Source organism: Lolium perenne, chromosome 4, assembly GCF_019359855.2.
Source record: "Lolium perenne isolate Kyuss_39 chromosome 4, Kyuss_2.0, whole genome shotgun sequence".
Taxonomy (NCBI): domain Eukaryota; kingdom Viridiplantae; phylum Streptophyta; class Magnoliopsida; order Poales; family Poaceae; genus Lolium; species Lolium perenne.
Window position 1 is genome coordinate 359,295,467 of NC_067247.2, and position 17,799 is coordinate 359,313,265.

Consider the following 17,799-nt stretch of genomic DNA (forward strand, 5'->3'; position numbering starts at 1 on the left):
GATCTCGCATCGATTCCCCATGAGGTAATGACGCCAAACTTTCAAGGCTAAGACCACGGCTGCGAGCTCGAGGTCATGGGTTGGGTAGTTCTGTTCATTTTGCTTTAGCTGTCTTGAAAGGTAGGATACAACCTTGCCTTCTTGCATAAGCACGCATCCAAGTCCAGTCTTGGAGGCGTCGCAATATACGTCAAAGGGCTTTGCGATATCTGGCATGATCAGGATTGGGGCTGTTGTCAGTCTACTCTTGAGCTGTTGAAAGCTCTCTTCGCATTTGTCGGTCCACTCAAACTTCCTGTCCTTTTTCAGCAATTGGGTCATTGGTCGAGCGATGCTCGAAAAACCTTCTACAAATCTGCGGTAGTATCCGGCTAATCTAAGAAAAGCGCGGACCTCGGTTTGTGTGGTTGGGGCTTGCCATTCCATAACAGTTTTGATTTTGGCGGGATCTACGGCAATTCCTCCTGCAGACAAGATGTGTCCCAGGAATCCAACTTCTTCCAACCAAAACTCACACTTGCTAAACTTGGCATATAACTTGTGCTGCCTAAGGGTTTCTAGGACAATCTCCAAATGCTGTTCATGTTCCTCTTCGGACTTGGAGTAGACGAGAATGTCATCGATGAAAACAACGACAAACTTGTCCAAAAAGTTCATGAAGATCTTATTCATGAGATTCATGAAGTAAGCGGGGGCATTGGTTAGTCCAAACGACATGACGTTGTACTCATACAACCCATATCTGGTGGTAAAGGCAGTTTTCGGAATGTCGGTAGCTCGGATCTTTAGCTGATGATATCCAGTTCTAAGATCTATCTTGGAGAAAACTTTGGATCCGGTGAGTTGATCAAACAAGTCTTCTATCTTGGGTAGGGGGTATTTGTTTTTGATGGTGACATCGTTAAGTTTACGATAGTCCGTGCATAAACGATTTGCACCATCCTTCTTGTCTACAAACAAGACGGGTGATCTCCAGGGGGATGCACTTGGTCTAATCAGACCCTTGGCCAACATATCATCTATCTGTTTCTTCAGCTCCACAAGCTCGGTTGCGTTCATGCTGTAGGCCCTCTGGGCTATGGGTCCAGTTCCGGGGATTAACTCGATGATAAACTCGATATCCCTATCCGGGGGCATACCGGGTAGATCATCCGGAAACACATCAGGGTAGCGACAAACGACCCTGATTTGATCCAGAGTTGGCTTGGATACACTCTGGTTGCAGGTGAATTTTCGGGGTAGTTTTTCAGAGACATGCTCTACTACTATACCGGTGCTGCTAGTCATGGTTATGGCTTTCTTGGCACAGTCTATCAATCCATTGTGTTTTGACATCCAGTCCATTCCTAGGACAACTTCCAAACCTTTGGTTCCAAGTATGATTAGATTGGCATAGAAATCTACATCATGGATTTTGATGGGTACATTTTTGCAAAATTTTCTGGCTTTGGTGGTTGATCCGGGGATTTGAACTATCATAACATGCTTCAAACTGAGGGGTTGAATTTTACTTGTTGATGCAAAGTCTTCGGTGACAAAAGAATGAGATGCTCCGGAATCAAACAACACTCTGGCAGGGATGTGGTTGACAGAAAACATACCCAGTACAACATCTGGTGCTTCCTGGGCTTCTTCAGCGTTCATGTGGTAGAGGCGGCCGTTGCGGTTATTGGGGTTGTTGGGGGCGAACTTCTTGCCAGTGGAGACACGGTGTTGTTGCTGAGCAGGGGCAGCGGTGTTGCCGGCGAGCTTGGCAAGACGCTTGGGACACTCGTTGGAGTAGTGCCCCACTACACCACACTCATAGCAAGTGATGGTGGTCTTGTCCTGCTTGTTCACAACGGGAACGGCATTGCTTCCGGTTCTGGGAGCGGTGTTGGTGTTGTTGTTGTTGTTGTTAGGGGCTCGGGGTGGAGCGTGGTTGTAGTAGTTGTTGTTGTTGTAGTTGTTGTTGTTGTAGCCTCCTGGCTTGGAGTTTCCTCCACTCCGGTTCTGATAACCGGGGCGTGAGTTCTGCATCTGTGGCTTGTTGTTTCTCGGAGTGAAACCTCCGCTTGAGCTAGGGCGATACTTTTGGGGATGGCTTGATCCACTCTGATTCGCCATGCGGCGCTTGCGGTTCTCATTGGCTTGGTTTAACTTGCCCTCCATCTGGATGGCGGAGTCGACAAGGGCTTCCAGGTCGGCGAAGGGGATGTTGACGAGGACAGTCTGCATCTCATCATGCAGTCCGTTCAGGAATCTCTCCTTCCTCTTCTCAACGGTGTCGGTCTCATCAGGGGCATACCTCGACAATGTGAGAAACTTGTCGCGGTATTCAACCACCGTCATGCGGCCTTGTTTTAGTTCACGGAACTCATCCCTCGTCTTCTTGATAAGACCCGGGGGTACATGGTACTTGCTGAACTTGAGCTTGAAATCCTCCCAAGTCATGAACTGACCTCCGTTCATGGCACGGGTGCTTGTCCACCAAGCGCGGGCTGGTCCAGCGAGATAGTGGGTGGCAAACAAGACTTTCTCGTTGGCTTCCACTCCGGCTACCTCCAGATTGTTCTCCATAGTCTGGAGCCAATCGTCGGCGTCGAGGGGTTCCTCGGTCTTGCTAAACACTGGGGGATTGGTGTTTTGGAAGTTCTTGAGCTTAGATCCGGGGTGGTCATGATTTCCATGGCCTTGGTTGGCAATGTTCTGCAAGGCGATGAGGTTGGCTTGGCGTTCGGCTCTTTCTGTTTCCCTGTCGGCAAGCATGGTTTGCAGCAGTTGCAACATCGCGTCGTTGGTGCGATTGGGAGGGGCCATCTGAAGATATAGAAGATCATGAGATAAGAGGGAACATTCTATGGTTCATTTTGGTTAAGTTTGAAAAATATTTGAAAACTTGTAATCTTTTCATGACAAACATAACATTCATTCATTCATTCAACACATAGTACAAACTAACACACACATACTCCAATGGTTTTAAGAACCATTCTCATGCTACGATACAAGGGACGGGATACAACTCACACCTACATAAGTGAGACTAGTGCAACTACTCCTCATCCTCGACATCGATCGGGACGTAGTCGTCGGGTCCTGCCTCCAGGAACTCGTAGTCTTCCTCCTCGGTGTTCTCGTCCTCCTCAAAGTCATTGTCGTCGCTCAGGAAGGCGTCTCCTCCCTGAATGTCGATGCCTCCATCGTCATCCTCCAGCTGACGAATCTGATCCTCCCGGGCCTTGACAGTGGTCTCAAGTGACGCGATCCGGGCGCGAAGGCGACGAATCGTAGCGTCCTTCTTGGCACGCTGCTGGCGAAGGCTCTTGCGGTCGTTGTTGAGTAGCTTGATCGCCTCACCCTGCTCGGTGATGTGAGCATGGGTCTGGTTCGCGTAAGCGCGAGTGGCGTCGAGGTCCCTCTGAGTCTGGTAGAGCATGAAGTCCAGGTGCTCAGCATGGTGCCTCAACTCCGGGTGCGGCTGCAGCTCCATGGGCACTCCCGCAGCATCACGCCTCACAAGGTGTGCGTAGCGCGACGCAAGGATGCGCACCACGTTCTGTCCACAGAGGCGCGCAAGTGCCTCCTGAAGGCCACGTGCGAGTCCGTCGAGCCAGTTGCTCTCGCGGAAGGAGAAGAGGATCCTCTCCGAGGTGGGAGGCTCCATCTTTCCCCTCAAGTCGGCAGTGATCACCCACTGCAACTCTCCTCCGGACGTGTCGTCCAGCTGAACCCCGTGGAACTCGGGGTGTGGGCGCCCAAGGAAGTCAGAGACGGCGTTGAGGTCGTGCTCGAAGATCAAGCTTCCTCCGTTCCCAAGCTGATAAAACTTGGTGTTGATGGGTTCATTCGGCTCCATCTGAAAGAGAATTTGATGAGTAAGTTAGAGAGTGCAAAGTGTGGCAAAATTTTAAGTTGATTCAAATAAGATAGAACATGATTCATCAAATTTTGGCAAAGTCTCAAAGACAAGAGTGTAGTAAATTTTCACAAATATTTTCTTTCATTTGATTTCAAAATTAAGTTTTTCAGAACGCCCATTCTAACTAAGGTCTTCTAAGGTCAAACAATGGCTCTGATACCAACTTGTCAACACCCGGATTTTTAAGTCCGGATGCCTATTATGTCATACATCGCAATCCCAGGAATTTTGTTGTTGCAAGGCATAATAGTTAAGTATCACAGTCATCATTCATTACAAACCATAAGTCTTACAAATTTGGAATCACATGATCCATATTACATGAATAGTTGATCTATCGATCAACGAGCAAACACAAGTTCATAGTTCATAGCGGAAGCGTAAGATACACGGACTCTCTAGTCCACAGGCCAACGCTTGACGTCGGAAGACTCCTAGTTGTCGTAGGCGTCCTGCTGGTCATCTCCTTGTTCGTCTTCATACTCTGGCCATTTGAATAGCCAGGGACAAAGCCGTGAGTACTTTAAGTACTCGCAAACTAATACTAATGTAAGTGCTAGGCATTCTAGTAGGTTTTGCTAAGCTCTAGTTTATTTGCATGAAGCTAGTTTTAGTTCACAATATTTGAGAAAAGCTTATTCAAGTGCTAACTAACTCAAGTGGGAACATTAGTGTCATTCCCACCATTCAAGTGGTGATTTCAATTCAATTCACCACAAGTCATTTCACCATCATCTTTCAACATCATTTTTCAAAGACATGACATCGGAAACTGTATGGCCCTTCCAACCGTCCGTAACCGTGGACGCGGCTATTCGAATAGGTTTACACTCTGCAGAGGTTGCACACTTGTGCCACAACATTTGATTTCATCCGTCGGGATTACCCCGAATCATCGTAACACAGTACGCGGATCATCAACCATAACCTTTCACTTACAAATCCTAGTATGAGCACCTCTCCCCATGAGCTTGGCCTCCCAGTGAAGACCAACTGTCAACCTGGGAACTGCACAGGGCTTGGCCGTACAATTCACCTCAACTTCACATCATTTCTCAACAACGGAGGCAGCCTCAAGCGTAACCCCTATGACGTGTTTTCAGAGGGAACCCATACTAAGATACATAAACTTCCAGTTAAGCCCTACCCATAATCAGGTATTGTGGGGGTACTTAATAATTGGAAAGGTATCGCATTCAAACCAACATCATGTTTATCAAAAATCACCATCTTCTCTTGTTCATATTCACCTTCAAAAATCATTCAATGGAATGCATCATCATTCCAAGGTTTCAAATTCATTTCAATTCACATTGTTCCCATCTAGAGTAGTCAAGTTTTATTTCATTAGCACTAGCTCTAATTCATGAGGGGTGCTATCTTGCTTTGCTTGATGGAAACTACTTCACTACTCTAGTAACCAACTTGTACTTTGACCAAAGTTAACTATAAAAGTAAATCTTGGAAAACAACAAGTAAAACTTGTAAAGTATAAACTTGGGATAGGCTTATGTAAGAAAAGGTAAAATTCATGGTGCCTTGCCCCAAGGGGCTTTGCACTTTGCAAGAATATTAGCTTGCCTTGGTAGTTCTCAAACTGTTCCTCCTCCTCCTCTTGGTAGCAACCTTCTTCTTCGGCGTACTCTCCGGTGCTACCGTCTAAATTTGAATACGAGTATAATTACTCACTAATTCAATGGCTATTCCATACATCACATATAAACACACAAACTATTCTATGCACACAAATAATCTACTTAGGGTGCATGGGTTGTGTTGTTTAAATAGAATTCACTTCTTTGTATTTAATATGTAAATGATAGTTTCCATAGGGTCCTTGAGAAATAACTTCCTCTCATTGAAATCTTCTTAAGATTTAATTTCTCAAACAATTATATATGAACTCATATTGACCTAAGTCAAATGTTCATCATCATCATTTGAGAAAATGATTTAATTGAGGTAGATCACCTCATATCATTTAATATCACTACATATGATTTAAATCTCAAGGAATTCATATAAGAGAGTTTGGACCAGGGGTCCAAACATCCCATGAATTCATGTGAGACAAGTTTAAATGAAGTATAAGACTCCACATAATTTACTTTAATAGTTTTGGACAATATCAACTAGTTAAACTAGCCATATCATCCATTAATTAAACTATGGCATGAACATGCAAAGTGACCACACCATTTTATTTCATAAACAATTAGTGTAAGTCAAATGTGAGCTATTAGAGTTGAAATTAACTTAATATCTATTTTGGTTGATTTTTAATAATTATTTGAATAGGGAAAAGTCCCTGCCTTGTTATTTTTATCAGATTAATTCTACAAAGAATCTGGTCATGGGACCAGTGGCATGTTGTAGATAATTTCAGTAGCTTTCCAACAACATAAAGTTCATCAAATTTGGTTTAGCCAATTTAAATCTATTGAATTTCAAAGTGGAGGCAGTATTCAAAATCATTTGTAATTGTTTAAATCCAATTTGAATTAAAAGGCCGGCGGGAAAACTAAACGGGCTCAAAGGTTTAAAAACGGCCCAAGGCCAGCCCAGCCACGGTCCAGTGCCGCGCGGGCTGCCTGACAGAGGGTCCCGCCTGTCAGCGGCTCTTAAACGCCGAAGCGGTATGGAGCAGCGTGGGGCGTAGGATTAGATCAAGATCTAACGGCTCCAGTGCATCGTCTCGCCGGCGAGAGAGAAGTTCGCTGGCGGCTCAGGTAGGGGGTCGGAGGGCTTACGGTGGCTCCAGCTAGGGTTGGCAATATGCGTGACGAAGTTGTGGACGACGGCGAAGCGGCTGGTAGCAGTGGCGGAGCTCGAGGTGGTCTGGTTCGCCGGTGATTGCTGCAGGGCTTCCGCAACGGCGATCTTGCGATTGAGCTTGCTCTGGCAAGGATTCGATGGGTGGAGTGGTGGTTGAGTAGCTGTGAGAGGTGGGAAGTCTGGTGGTGTGCTTGGATTGCTCAGGGGAGCTCTCCTTTTATAGCGGCGCATGGGTGCTGCGGGGCAGGGTGGCGGTCGACCATGGCGCGGCGATTCCGGCGGCTGGTCGAGCTAGGCGAGGTCATGGCGATGCTCTACGTGTCCAGGCGAGGCTAATGGCAGCGACAGCTTGGTCGGGGAGGGCCTGGTTGGGTCGCGTTGCTTCCATGTCTGCCGCGTCCGCGGCGGACCAGGGTTTCCTTCTCCGGCGGCGGTGGGCACGGGTCGTGGTCGAGCGAGTGTCTGGCGGCGTCCAGGTGTCGTGGTGATGCTCAACTCGTCGAGAGTGGGTCCAGGGCGAGCGCAGGATGGCGGCGCGGCGCGTGGCCAGTGACGTCTGCGAGCATGTCCATGCGCGACGTCATCGGCATGGTGAGCGCGTCCTGGGCGCGCGTCGTCCGGCGTGTGGTCGCTGCTCCTTCGACCATGGCGAGTGTAGGCGGCGCTAGGGTGGTGTGCTGGTGCGCTTTGGCACGGTGGCCATGGCCAGGGAAGAAGAAGGAGAGGGGGAGCTCGACGTGTGTGGCATGGCCGGCATGGCCATGCCCTAGCTTGCTCTCTCTCTCCCTAGTGTGCTATTTGGCATTGATTTGGTTTAAGGGGACCAGGGGACAATGAATAGCTTTGGGTTAGATTAGGTTTAGTAGATCACTATTTGCAATAGTTGCAAATACTGCCCGAATTTGGAATTTGCAAAATTGTCCAAATTTGAATTAATTCAAATGGTGAATCTTTTTGAAATGTGTGTGTTTGGATAAGTTGTATTTGACCAGAGATGATTAGAGGTGGTGGTGGAATTTTAGAATTCAAGAATTTGCCAAAATTGGCTAAGTGGAGATTGTTGCATATGTTATAAAGTTGAGACTTTGGATGAGCATTGCTCATGATCCAAGATGATTTTGGCATGGTGATCTTTACCAAAGTTGTTCACCTTGATGTTGACTTTGAAATGGTGCAAAGGGTTAGCAAGATTTGGTTTGAGAAAATTGAATGGCAATGGCTCAAAGTAGTGATCAGACTATAATTGCCAATTTTGACCATTATCATATGTGAGCTAGTTTTGCATTTGAAAATTATTTGAATTGTGATTCTTTGATTCCAACAGTTGTAATAAGTGTTTAATAACATTATTCAACTAATGGTGAAGACCAAATAGGTCTAGGGTCAAAATTTATAAAAATGCCATAGGGCATATGTTAGGGTTTTAGGGTTTTTCATTTATTGGAATTCTTTCTCTTTTTGGTTTTATTTGGTTGGTGATCTTCATATGATCACACTAGGGTTTTAGAGCATATCAAATACAAGTAATAACAATCATCAAGGCATATCAATTAAATGCACAAGTCCTATGCATGGTACTATATGCAATTTAAAAAGTTTTTGTTTGTTTGAAATTTTGCCCTCTGGAATTCTCTAACTTTCTTTTTATTGAAATTTGGGATGTTACAAACCTGCACAACACAACCAAATTACTTTGCCCCAACGTGACAGTGAGGTTGTCAATCTCACCGGCTTGCTGTAACAAAGGATTAGATGTATAGTGTGGATGATGATTGTTTGCAGAAAACAGTAGAACAAGTATTGCAGTAGATTGTATTCGATTTAAAGAACAGCACATCCACAACCTTAGAACTTTCTGTCACTGTCCTAGATTTAATGGAGGCATGAACCCACTATCGAGCATAAATACTCCCTCTTGGAGTTACAAGCAAAAACTTAGCCAGAGCCTCTACTAGTAACGGAGAGCATGCAAGATCATAAACAACACATAGATAATAGATTGATAATCAAAATAACATAGCATTCTCTATTCATCGGATTTCAACAAACACAACATATAGCATTACAGATAGATGATCTTGATCATGTTAGGCAGCTCACAAGATCCAACAATGAAGCACAATTAGGAGAAGACGACCATCTAGCTACTGCTATGGACCCATAGTCCAGGGGTGAACTACTCACTCATCACTCCGGAGGTGACCATGGCGGTGAAGAGTCCTCCGGGAGATGATTCCCCTCTCCGGCAGGGTGCCGGAGGCGATCTCCTGAATCCCCCGAGATGGGATTGGCGGCGGCGGCGTCTCTGGAAGGTTTTCCGTATCGTGGCTCTCGGTACTGGAGTTATTATCGACGAAGGCTTCTTATAGTCGGAGAGGTAGGTTTAGGGGCGACGCGAGGGGCCCACACAGCAGGGCCTGATACGTCTCCGACGTATCGATAATTTCTTATGTTCCATGCCACATTATTGATGATATCTACATGTTTTATGCATACTTTATGTCATATTTATGTATTTTCCGGCACTAACCTATTAACGAGATGCCGAAGATCCAGTTGCTGTTTTCTGCTGTTTTTGGTTTCAGAAATCCTAGTAAGGAAATATTCTTGGAATTGGACGAAATCAACGCCTAGGGGCCTATTTTGCCACGAAGCTTCCAGAAGACCGAAGGAGAGACGAAGTGGGGCCACGGGGTGCCGCCACACTAGGGTGGCGCGGCCCTAGCGTGTGGGGCCCCCGTGACGCCTCCTGACCTGCCCTTCCGCCTACATATAGTCTTCGTCGCGAAACCCTGATGTCTACGGGAGCTTCTATTCTTGTAGACAGTGTTGGGCCTCCAAGAGCAGAGGTTTGTAGAACAGCAGCAAGTTTCCCTTAAGTGGATCACCCAAGGTTTATCGAACTTAGGGAGGAAGAGGTCAAAGATATCCCTCTCATGCAACCCTGCAACCACAAAGCAAGAAGTCTCTTGTGTCCCCAACACACCTAATAGGTGCACTAGTTCGGCGAAGAGATAGTGAAATACAGGTGGTATGAATATATATATGAGCAGTAGCAACGGCACCAGAAAAGTTCTTTGCCCAGGACAGTAAACAAGCAGTAGTAACGCAGCAGTAGTAACGCAGTAAAACAGTAAACAAGCAGCGATAGCAGTATTTAGGAACAAGGCCTAGGGATCATACTTTCACTAGTGGACACTCTCAACTTTGATCACATAACAGAATAGATAAATGCATACTCTACACTCTCTTGTTGGATGATGAACACCACTAATTGCGTAGGATTACACGAACCCTCAATGCCGGAGTTAACAAGCTCCACAATATTCGATGTTCATATTTAAATAACCTTAGAGTGCATGACAGATCAACACAACTAAACCAAGTACTAACATAGCATGCACACTGTCACCTTCACACTATGTAGGAGGAATAGATCACATCAATACCATCATAGCAATAGTTAACTTCATAATCTACAAGAGATCACAATCATAGCCTACGCCAAGTACTAACACGGATGCACACACTGTCACCATTACACCGTGCAGGAGGAATAAACTACTTTAATAACATCACTAGAGTAGCACATAGATGAATTGTGATACAAAACACATTGCAATCATAAAGAGATATAAATAAGCACTTCACTATGCCATTCATAACAGTGAATAAGTATTCTGTGAAATATAGCCTAAGAGACCCACGCGGTGCACACACTGTCACCTTTACACACGTGGGACAAGGAGTCTCCGGAGATCACATAAGTAAAATTCACTTGACTAGCATAACGACATCTAGATTACAAGCATCATCATATGAATCTCAATCATGTAAGGCAGCTCATGAGATTATTGTATTGAAGTACATAGGGAGAGAGATTAACCACATAGCTACCGGTACAGCCCCGAGCCTCGATGGAGAACTACTCCCTCCTCATGGGAGACAGCAGCGTTGATGAAGATGGCGGTGGTGTCGATGGAGAAGCCTTCCGGGGGCACTTCCCCATCCCGGCGGCGTGCCGGAACAGAGACTCCTGTCCCCCAGATCTTGGCTTCGCGATGCCGGCGGCTCTGGAAGGTTTCTCGTACCGTGGCTTTTCCGTCTCGAGGTTTTAGGTCGAGGGAATTTAAATAGGCGAAGAGGCGGCGTCAGAAGGTCAACGAGGCGACGACACCATACGGCGGCGCGGCCAGGGCCTGGGCCGCGCCGGCCTGTCATCTGGGGCCCATGTGGCCCCCCTCTGGCAGCTCTCGGGTGTTCTGGATGCTTCCGGAGATTCTAAGATGCTGGGCGTTGATTTCGTCCGATTCCGAGAATATTTCCTTACTAGGATTTCTGAAACCAAAAACAGCAGAAAACAGCAACTGGCCCTTCGGCATCTCGTCAATAGGTTAGTTCCGGAAAACGCATAAATATGACATAAAGTATGCATAAAACATGTAGATATCATCAATAATGTGGCATGGAACATAAGAAATTATCGATACGTCGGAGATGATTGTTTGCAGAAAACAGTAGAACGAGTATTGCAGTAGATTGTATTTCAGATGTAAAGAATAGACCGGGTCCACAGTTCACTAGAGGTGTCTCTCCCATAAGATAAATAGCATGTTGGGTGAACAAATTACAGTTGGGCAATTGACAAATAGAGAGGGCATGACAATGCACATACATGATATGATGAGTATTGTGAGATTTAATTGGGCATTATGACAAAGTACATAGACCGCTATCCAGCATGCATCTATGCCTAAAAAGTCCACCTTCAGGTTATCATCCGAACCCCTTCCAGTATTAAGTTGCAAACAACAGACAATTGCATTAAGTATGGTGCATAATGTAATCAATAACTACATCCTCGGACATAGCATCAATGTTTTATCCCTAGTGGCAACAGCACATCCACAACCTTAGAACTTTCTGTCACTGTCCCAGATTTAATGGAGGCATGAACCCACTATCGAGCATAAATACTCCCTCTTGAAGTTAAGAGTAAAAACTTGGCCAGAGCCTCTACTAATAACGGAGAGCATGCAAGATCATAAACAACACATATGTAATAGATTGATAATCAACATAACATAGTATTCTCTATCCATCGGATCCCGACAAACACAACATATAGCATTACAGATAGATGATCTTGATCATGTTAGGCAGCTCACAAGACACGACAATGAAGCATAATGAGGAGAAGAAAACCATCTAGCTACTGCTATGGACCCGTAGTCCAGGGGTGAACTACTCACTCATCACTCCGGAGGCGACCATGGCGGTGTAGAGTCCTCCGGGAGATGAATCCCCTCTCCGGCAGGGTGCCGGAGGCGATCTCCTGAATCCCCCGAGATGGGATTGGCGGCGGCGTCGTCTCTGGAAGGTTTTTCGTATCGTGGCTCTCGGTACTGGGGGTTTCGCGACGAAGACTATATGTAGGCGGAAGGACAGAGTCGGGAGAGTCACGAGGGGCCCACATGCTAGGGCCGCGCGACCAGCACCTGGGCCGCGCCGCCTTAGTGTGGCGCCGCCTCGTGGCCCCACTTCGTCTTCTCTTCGGTCTTCTCGAAGCTTCGTGGCAAAATAGGCCCCTGGGCGTTGATTTCGTCCAATTCCGAGAATATTTCCTTACTAGGATTTCTGAAACCAAAAACAGCAGAAAACAGCAACTAGCTCTTCGGCATCTCGTTAATAGGTTAGTGCCGGAAAATGCATAAATATGACATAAAGTATGCATAAAACATGTAGATATCATCAATAATGTGGCATGGAACATAAGAAATTATCGATACGTCGGAGACATATCAGCATCCCCAAGCTTAGTTTCTGCTCGTCCCGAGCAGGTAAACGATAACAAAGATAATTTCTGGAGTGACATGCCATCATAACCTTGATCATACTATTGTAAGCATATGTAATGAATGCAGCGATCCAAACAATGTAAATGACATGAGTAAACAAATGAATCATATAGCAAAGACTTTTCATGAATAGTACTTCAAGACAAGCATCAATAAGTCTTGCATAAGAGTTAACTCATAAAGCAATAATTCAAAGTAAAGGCATTGAAGCAACACAAAGGAAGATTAAGTTTCAGCGGTTGCTTTCAACTTGTAACATGTATATCTCATGGATAATTGTCAATGCAAAGTAATATAACAAGTGCAATATGCAAGTATGTAGGAATCAATGCACAGTTCACACAAGTGTTTGCTTCTTGAGATGGAGAGAAATAGGTGAACTGACTCAACATAAAAGTAAAAGAAAGGTCCTTCAAAGAGGAAAGCATCGATTGCTATATTTGTGCTACAGCTTTGGTTTTGAAAACAAGAACAATTTTGTCAACGGTAGTAATAAAGCATATGTGTTATGTAAATTATATCTTACAAGTTGCAAGCCTCATGCATAGTATACTAATAGTGTCCGCACCTTGTCCTAATTAGCTCGGATTACCTGGATTATCATCGCAATGCACATGTTTTAACCAAGTGTCACAAAGGGGTACCTCTATGCCGCCTGTACAAAGGTCTAAGGAGAAAGCTCGCATTGGATTTCTCGCTATTGATTATTCTCAACTTAGACATCCATACCGGGACAACATAGACAACAGATAATGGACTCCTCTTTTATGCATAAGCATGTAGCAACAATTAATTTTCTCATATGAGATTGAGGATATTTGTCCAAAACTGAAACTTCCACCATGGATCATGGCTTTAGTTAGCGGCCCAATGTTCTTATCTAACATTATGCATGCTCTAACCATTTTAGTGGTAAATCTCCCTTACTTCAGACAAGACGAACATGCATAGCAACTCACATGATATTCAACAAAGAGTAGTTGATGGCGTCCACAGGAACATGGTTATCGCACAACAAGCAACTTGATAAGAGATAAAGTGCATAAGTACATATTCAATACCACAATAGTTTTTAGGCTATTTGTCCCATGAGCTATATATTGTAAAGGTGAAGAATAGAAATTTTAAAGGTAGCACTCAAGCAATTTACTTTGGAATGGCGGAGAAATACCATGTAGTAGGTAGGTATGGTGGACAGAAATGGCATAGTGGTTGGCTCAAGGATTTTGGATGCATGAGAAGTATTCCCTCTCGATACAAGGTTTAGGCTAGCAAGGTTTATTTGAAACAAACACAAGGATGAACCGGTGCAGCAGAACTCACATAAAAGACATATTGTAAACATTATAAGACTCTACACCGTCTTCCTTGTTGTTCAAACTCTTTACTAGAAATTATCTAGACCTTAGAGAGACCAATTATGCAAACCAAATTTAGCAAGATCTATGTATTTCTTCATTAATAGGTGCAAAGTATATGATGCAAGAGCTTAAACATGAGCACAACAATTGCCAAGTATCACATTATCCAAGACATTTTAGCAATTACTACATGTATCATTTTCCGTTTCCAACCATATAACAATTTAACGAAGAAGAAACTTTCGCCATGAATATTATGAGTAAAGCCTAAGGACATATTTGTCCATATGCAACAGCGGAGCGTGTCTCTCTCCCACACGATGAATGCTAGGATCCAAATTTATTCAAACAAAACAAAAACAAAAACAAAAACAAACAGACGCTCCAAGCAAAGTACATAAGATGTGATGGAATAAAAATATAGTTTCACTAGAGGAACCTGATAATGTTGTCGATGAAGAAGGAGATGCCTTGGGCATCCCCAAGCTTAGACACTTGAGTCTTCTTGATATATGCAGGGGTGAACCACCGGGGCATCCCCAAGCTTAGAGCTTTCACTCTCCTCTATCATATTGTATCATCTCCCTCTCTTGATCCTTGAAAACTTCCTCCACACCAAACTCAAAACAACTCATTAGAGGGTTAGTGCATAATTAATATTTACATGTTCAGAGGTGACACAATCATTCTTAACACTTCTGGACATTGCACAAAGCTACTGAAAGTCAATGGAATCGAAAAATCCATCAAGCATAGCAAAACAGGCAATGCGAAATAAAAGGCAGAATCTGTCAAAACAGAACAGTTCGTAAAGACGAATTTCTAAGAGGCACCAGACTTGCTCAAATGAAAATGCTCAAATTTAATGAAAGTTGCGTACATATATGAGGATCACTCACGTAAATTGGCATAATTTTCTGAGTTACCTACAGAGAATTAGTCCCAGATTCGTGACAGCAAAGAAATCTGTTTCTGCGCAGTAATCCAAATCTAGTATGAACCTTACTATCAACGACTTTACTTGGCACAACAATGCACAAAACTAAGATAAGGAGAGGTTGCTACAGTAGTAACAACTTCCAAGACTCAAAAATAAAATAAAGGTACTGTAATGAAAACATGGGTTGTCTCCCGTAAGCGCTTTTCTTTAACGCCTTTCAGCTAGGTGCAGAAAGTGTATATCAAGTATTATCAAAAGATGGAGCATCTACAGCGGGGTGTGGAGTTTTCTCAACCATGCATAGTATTTTGGATACATAAGTTTCAGCGGCTTCCTTTTCATTAGTCTTGGCCTTGCTACTCTCATCAAACAAATTTTCAGGAACAAGCCAAGCATAGTTATTTTCTAGTGCCTCATGCATTGCTAGGAGCTTACATGGTATTGGTGCTTTAATCTCCCCACCATTATTAACATTATTAGTATACTTAATTCTATCCATATCCATCTTCTCAAGTGTTCTTTTAAAATCGGTGATCATGCCAAGCCTATCATGCTTACTAAAAACTTTTCTAGCTTCTGTAGCTATATCCGCAAATTCTCGCACTAAGACCTTTAGAACAAAATCTCTCTTCTCTCCCCTCTCCATATCAGAAAGTGTAAGAAACATGTGTTGTATCATGGGGTTGAGACTAATAAATCTAGCTTCCATCATGCGTACCAAACAAACAGAGGCATCTTCATAAGTTGGGACAGATTTTGCAAGAGGTATATCTTTAAGATCTTCATGCATACTAACGTGGGTGAAAAATTCTTCTATATTATCTCTTCCAATTATAGACCCTTGTCCCACAGGTATATCTTTTACAGTGAAATTAAAAGGAAACATGTTGAAATAAGTGAAGTAAATGCAAGTAACTATTTTTTGTGTGTTTTTGATATAGAGTGCAAGATAGCAAATAAAGTAAAACTAGCAACTAATTTTTTTTGTGTTTTGATTTAGTGCAGCAAACAAAGTAGTAAATAAAATAAAGCAAGACAAAAACAAAGTAAAGAGATTGGGATGTGGAGACTCCCCTTGCAGCGTGTCTTGATCTCCCCGGCAACGGCGCCAGAAAAAGAGCTTGATACGCGTACAGCACGCGTCCGTTGGGTACCCCAAGAGGAAGGTGTGATGCGTACAGCGGCAAGTTTTCCCTCATTAAGAAACCAAGGTTTATCGAACCAGTAGGAGTCAAGAAGCACATTGAAGGTTGATGGCGGCGAGATGTAGTGCGGCGCAACACCAGGAATTCCGGCGCCAACGTGGAACCTGCACAACACAACCAAAGTACTTTGCCCCAACGAAACAGTGAGGTTGTCAATCTCACCGGCTTGCTGTAACAAAGGATTAGATGTATAGTGTGGATGATGATTGTTTGCAGAAAACAGTAGAACGAGTATTGCAGTAGATTGTATTTCAGATGTAAAGAATAGACCGGGGTCCACAGTTCACTAGAGGTGTCTCTCCCATAAGATAAATAGCATGTTGGGTGAACAAATTACAGTTGGGCAATTGACAAATAGAGAGGGCATGACAATGCACATACATGATATGATGAGTATTGTGAGATTTAATTGGGCATTACGACAAAGTACATAGACCGCTATCCAGCATGCATCTATGCCTAAAAAGTCCACCTTCAGGTTATCATCCGAACCCCTTCCAGTATTAAGTTGCAAACAACAGACAATTGCATTAAGTATGGTGCGTAATGTAATCAATAACTACATCCTCGGACATAGCATCAATGTTTTATCCCTAGTGGCAACAGCACATCCACAACCTTAGAACTTTCTGTCACTGTCCCAGATTTAATGGAGGCATGAACCCACTATCGAGCATAAATACTCCCTCTTGGAGTTAAGAGTAAAAACTTGGCCAGAGCCTCTACTAATAACGGAGAGCATGCAAGATCATAAACAACACATAGGTAATAGATTGATAATCAACATAACATAGTATTCTCTATCCATCGGATCCCAACAAACACAACATATAGCATTACAGATAGATGATCTTGATCATGTTAGGCAGCTCACAAGACCCGACAATGAAGCATAATGAGGAGAAGACAACCATCTAGCTACTGCTATGGACCCATAGTCCAGGGGTGAACTACTCACTCATCACTCCGGAGGCGACCATGGCGGTGTAGAGTCCTCCGGGAGATGAATCCCCTCTCCGGCAGGGTGCCAGAGGCGATCTCCTGAATCCCCCGAGATGGGATTGGCGGCGGCGGTGTCTCTGGAAGGTTTTAAGTATCGTGGCTCTCGGTACTGGGGGTTCCGCGACGAAGACTATATGTAGGCGGAAGGGCAGAGTCGGGAGAGTCACGAGGGGCCCACACGCTAGGGCCGCGCGGCCAGCACCTGGGCCGCGCCGCCCTAGTGTGGCGCCGCCTCGTGGCCCCACTTCGTCTTCTCTTCGGTCTTCTGGAAGCTTCGTGGCAAAATAGGCCCCTGGGCGTTGATTTCGTCCAATTCCGAGAATATTTCCTTACTAGGATTTCTGAAACCAAAAACAGCAGAAACAACAATCGGCTCTTCGGCATCTCGTTAATAGGTTAGTGCCGGAAAATGCATAAATATGACATAAAGTATGCATAAAACATGTAGATATCATCAATAATGTGGCATGGAACATAAGAAATTATCGATACGTCGGAGACGTATCAGCCATCAACTAATCTTTGTTGAATATCATGTGAGTTGCTATGCATGTCCGTCTTGTCTGAAGTAAGGGAGATTTACCGCTAGAATGGTTAGAGCATGCATAATGTTAGAGAAGAACATTGGGCCGCTAACTAAAGCCATGATCCATGGTGGAAGTTTCAGTTCTGGACAAATATCCTCAATCTCATATGAGAAAATTAATTGTTGTTGAATGCTTAAGCATTAAAGAGGAGTCCATTATCTGTTGTCTAT